This window comes from Rhipicephalus microplus, chromosome 8 (genome assembly GCF_043290135.1).
Source record: "Rhipicephalus microplus isolate Deutch F79 chromosome 8, USDA_Rmic, whole genome shotgun sequence".
Lineage (NCBI taxonomy): Eukaryota > Metazoa > Arthropoda > Arachnida > Ixodida > Ixodidae > Rhipicephalus > Rhipicephalus microplus.
In genome coordinates this window covers 106,231,572-106,236,451 of record NC_134707.1, presented here as the reverse complement: position 1 = coordinate 106,236,451, position 4,880 = coordinate 106,231,572, and positions in this window count along the sequence as shown.

The window sequence follows — 4,880 nt, the reverse complement described above, 5'->3', positions numbered from 1 at the left end:
TGTTCTACAATGATTGGGTCTTTCGTCCTGACCGTCGCTGAGTTGACGACATGGCCAGCCCCATCAACCACCACTGCCACAAACGCTTTCCCATCGGCGTAGGAAGCCGCGTCAACAAATACGATCCCTCGATCCTCGTTTGAGACTTGAAGTATAGTGCTGGCCCTCGCTACTCTTCTTCCGACGTTGTGTTCTGGATGCATGTTTCTTGGTATAGGAGACACCGTGATATTCTCCCTGATGTTGTCGGGTATATCATTGTAATTGCGTCTGATTGCCATTGGGTGTTGGCCCAGCTCCTGCAGGATAATTCTCCCCGACCTTGTTTCAGATAACCTTGCAAACTGTACTCTCTCTTGGGCTTCTGCTATTTCTCCGAGCGTGTTGTGAATACCAAGCTCAAGCAGACGCTCGGTGCTGGTATGTATGGGTAGGCCCTGGACCTTCTTGCTAACTTTCCTGAGGAGAACATTCAGTGTCTCCGACTCTGCTCTTGACCAGTTGTGCATTGGTGTCTCGTACGTGAAGTGGCTTAGAACAAACGCATGCATCAACCTGATGAGGTTGTCTTCCTCGATCCAATTTCTTTTGTTGGCCACTCTGCGTATGAGGTGCACCGCACTGTCTGTTTTCCAGTTAACTTGGCTATAAATTTGATGTTGGCGCTGCTAGACTCTATCAGCATGCTTAGGACTTTGATGGAGTTGACCTTCTTGATGGCATCCCCTTGATTTGTACGGAGGTGAATGTCTATCTGGTTTAATGGCTTCCATCTCCTGGGCTTCGGTCTCCGACGTGCAGTCCGATACAGTAAAAGTTCTGACTTACTCGAGGAGCACTTGAGCCCAGAAGGACGAAGGTACTCTTCTACGGTGTCAATCGCCTCTTGCAGGGCGCTCTCAATCTGCCCCTCGCTTCCACCTGTGCACCAGATGGTTATGTCATGTGCGTAGATACTGTGCTTCAATCCTGAATGCTCGATAATTTCTTTGACAGTCCAATCATGGCAATGTTGAACAGCATTGGTGAAGTCACTGCCCCTTGCGGCGTGCCCCTTGCTTCTAGTTCGATTGCTGTGGTTTTGATATCTGCAATCTTCATCACGGCTTTCCGATCTGTAAGAAAGGACCATACGTAGTCATAGAAGGCTTTCCCCAGACCAAGCTTGAAAATTGCTTCGAGTATGAATGAGTGGTGGATGTTGTCAAACGCTTTTTTTAGATCTAGGCACAGAATGGCTCTCACGTCTCTGGTTTTGTTGTCGATGACCTGGTGTTTGACAAGCTTCAATGCATCTTGTGTGGATAGCCCTGCCCTGAATCCAACCATATTGTGTGTATATATGTCGTTATCTTCCAAGTACTTGTTTATCCTGTGCAGTATGACATGTTCTGCAACCTTGCCGATACATGATGTCAAGGATATTGGCCTCATGTTGTCCAAGATTGGGGGCTTTCCTGGCTTAGGAATAAGGATCGTCCTGGCCAGCTTCCACTGCTCTGGCACCCTGCCTTCTTTCCATGCTGCATTGATCATATGCTCCAGGGTTTCACTTGAGTCGTCATCAAGTTTACGAAGGGCCTTGTTTGATATAGCGTCCGGGCCAGGGGCCGACTTGCCGTTGAGATCATGCAAGGCTCTTCTTATCTCCTCGATGGTAAATTCGCCCTCAAGACCTGGATTGGGCCTGCCCTGGTACTGTCTACTTGGTGGTGCCAATCCTTTTTTGATTGGGAGGTACTTATGCACGAGCCGCTGCACAACTTGCTGTTCTGTAGTGCGCCCTATCTCTTTATGCAAAATTCGAGCGATAACATGCTTTTGATTTGTTTTGGTGGTGTTTTCGTTGAGGAGATGCTTTAACATATTCCATGTCTTGCCATTGCGCATCTGACCATTGACGGAGTTGCAGATTTCGTCCCATTGCTGCCTGGATAGTGCGCGACAATGTTCCTCGACTGATCTGTTTACCTCAGCTATCTTCTTCCTCAGTCTTCAGTTCAGGCGCTGACTCTTCCGACGATTCAGTAGTGCTTGCTTTGCCTCAAAAAGATGAGCGAGCCGGCTATCCATTCTTTCAACCGGAAAATCTGGGGTAATGGTGGAGGAGACGGATTTGGTGTCATCTTTAATCTGTTTGACCCACTGCTCCAAGCCTTGTCTGTGGCAATCTTGTTCCCTTTCCATCCTCATCTTCCTGAACTTGTCCCAGTCTGTGAAGTGGAATGCTCTCAGCTTTTTACGCTCCACGGAGAAGGTAGTGGCATAAACGCCGTGGTCACTCTCTAGGTCTACAGCAAGGTTCATCCACTGGGCCTTCTTGATGTTTCTTACAAATGTAAGGTCCGGGGTGGAATCCCTGCAGCAAGATGTACCAAGCCTTGTTGGTAGGCTGGGGTCTGTGATTATGGTGCGATCAAGTTCACTGGCACTTTGCCAAAGTCGATTTCTTTTCCCAGTGTTGTACTTGTAACCCCATGTATGATGAGGGGCGTTGAAATCACCTGTTATGACGAGTGGGCATTCCCGGCGATTTTAACAGCTTTCTTTAGAACCGTCTTGAACCCTTGCTTTTGTTCCTTCGGACTGCTGTATATATTAAGAATGAAAATGCTCTGACGGTTGCTGGTACCTGGCACGATCTCTACCATGACGTGTTCCAACCGGCCTGCTTCTATCTTGAGGTCGTGGGTTACGTGCGTTAGTTTGTTGCATACAAAGGTGCAGACTCCCCTCCCTTCAGTATCCCCTATTACAGGCCGGAATCCAGGCAACGTTGCTTGCGGTGAAGGAGTCTCTTGTGATAATATAATATGAGGCTTTTCTTGGCTGCTCCTGATATACTGCTGTAGGGCTGCCTTTTTTTAAGGTAACCTCTACAGTTCCATTACCATACACGAAATGCTTCACGTAGTGCTGCCATCATGGTTATTACATGGACGGCCAGAGCCTGATGCTCCACCTGTCGACAGGTTTGGTACCACTAGTATTGGTGGCCGAAGGGGTGAGTTTGGTGCATGAGGAGGCCTTGCTGTATTGTGCAGATATGCTTCGAACTTTGTAATGCGCAAAGTCATATGCTCTTCCAGTGCCGCCACGCTTGACTGTAGCCTACCCATGTGCTCGCTAAGATTGACTACTACTTTGCTGAGCGTGTCAAAGACCTCTTTCATATCTGACATGGTCGTTTGGTTGGCTTCCACGTGTTCTGCCATGACTGCCCTCTTTTTTGTGGTTCGCGACTCCCCCACGTTTCCAGCCACAGGGACATCAACTGGCTGAGGCATTGGCTGTGAAGACTGCGCGCTGGTTAGCTTAGTGAGAAGAATTTTTATTTACTTTAACTCAGCTGATAGCCTCTCATTCGACTTTGTAAGTCTCGCGTTTTCTTTCTCTAGCTGTGCAATTATATCATGCTCTGGCAGCTTACCTGTCATCACCTCTGCCGCGCCGTTGTGCACTCGCTCAGCCCAGCTGCCTTTCGTTGTAACTGCAGGCGCCTCCCCGGGTGTGAAGCCGTGATCTCGAACTGAACGCCAGGCAGCTGGCCATTCGGGTGCCGCCCAGGCTGATCCCGACCCTGATGGTGACCTAGAGAACTCGAGCGCCCCCGTGATCGGGAGCGGGCCTTGGGTCTAGAACCTCTTCTGGAACGCGACCTCCCCCTGCAGTGGGGCCGCCTTTTCTGTTCTTGTGTAGTCTGGATGCTCTGGGTCCCGTAGGCTGGAATAAGCTGCTTGAAGTTGATGTCTGGACTCAATGTGATTGATGCGTCCCGGGCTTCTGCGGCTGCTCGCGATCTTTCCCAACGTCTGCGTCTGACGACGTATGACACTAAGAACCTGTTCTTGCACTCCTTGTCTGCTGTGGGATGGTGACCGTCGCACAGCCTGCATCTTGGATTTCACTGGTGCAGGCTATCTGGGTTCTTGATCTCGCAGCCTCTGCAGATGGTTTCAGCTGGGTTCTAACAGACGTCAGACCAATGTCCCAGCTTTCCACAGACGTACCACATATCGGTGTTCTTGCGGTAAAGGGAGCACTGCAAAAGTGAAGGTCCATATCTCACGAATCTGGGCACCTTGTGTCCTTCGAACGCTGTGATGATTGTCCCGGTGTCCTTGATTCTCTTAGCCTGCAGCGCGAGCGGGTTGTTCGCTTTCACAATCTTTCGGGTCAAAATGTCCTGAGTATCGCTTACGGGGATGCCGCGAATCACTCCTTTACAAGTATCGTGGGGTGCCGTGGCGTACGCGCTAACCTCGAAAACATTGCCTCCAATGTCAATTTGCTTGACCTTGAGGTATCTTGAAGCTCTGTCTTGGTCCGGAGTGCTTGCCCCCGTAATGTTCTGCTGCAAGTTGGAACAGATGATGTCCTGCATGGCCTCCTGCTATTTGATGCCGGCCGCCAGTACTATCGGCTCCAGTGCCAATTCTCGAGACATTTAATCCTCCACGCGGTCGTAGCACAATTTTGCTGAAGTCCTTGGGTAGCGGTGGCATGCTTCCAGCTCGCACGATTGTATGCTTGGTATCATACCTACTACGACTGGCTCGAGCGTCTCCCGCAACGCCAGCTTTGGTCGAACCCTTGGCAACAGGAACACTAACCGCGGCTTGCTTATTCCTTGAGCGTCTCGTTTCGGCTTCCTTCCAACCCATGTCTTCCGTGCAATCCTCTGGAGAGATGTCCTCTCCATCTACTTGGTATTCCATTCTCAGTTGCAGGTCCTGGAACGCGCAGAGCGTTGAGTCACGTTGGCGCCGGGTCGGCGCATCGGCGACAATCGCCTCCTTGGTTGTTAGGCTCAAATTCCCCGGTGGCGTTGCCGTGTAAAAATGCCTCCAAAACGGTTTAAAAATCCACTCACCAGCACA